Here is a 321-nt window from a genome sequence, read left to right on the forward strand (position 1 = left end):
GTGGACAAAATAAAAAAGAAATGACTGAAAGAGAAATATTGTTTATTGACAAAATCATAGCCTTACATATTTTGTAAATGGTAATCAGACATTTTTTTTTTCTTTTATAGTATTATAACCACATTCCACCCATTTAATCCACTGCCAAAGTACTCAATTTATTAGAATCTCCAAAAGAGAATCTCAGAAAGATAAGATGCTTACCATTAGGTTACTGGAATATATATATTAATTACTTTGCTAACATTTGTGTATATACCTAAGTCAAGATGTATATTCAGTAACCCGTCCCCTTATCCCCCATCTTAAAAAGGAAAGGTG

The sequence above is a fragment of the Penaeus monodon genome, chromosome 31, assembly GCF_015228065.2.
Source record: "Penaeus monodon isolate SGIC_2016 chromosome 31, NSTDA_Pmon_1, whole genome shotgun sequence".
Taxonomy (NCBI): domain Eukaryota; kingdom Metazoa; phylum Arthropoda; class Malacostraca; order Decapoda; family Penaeidae; genus Penaeus; species Penaeus monodon.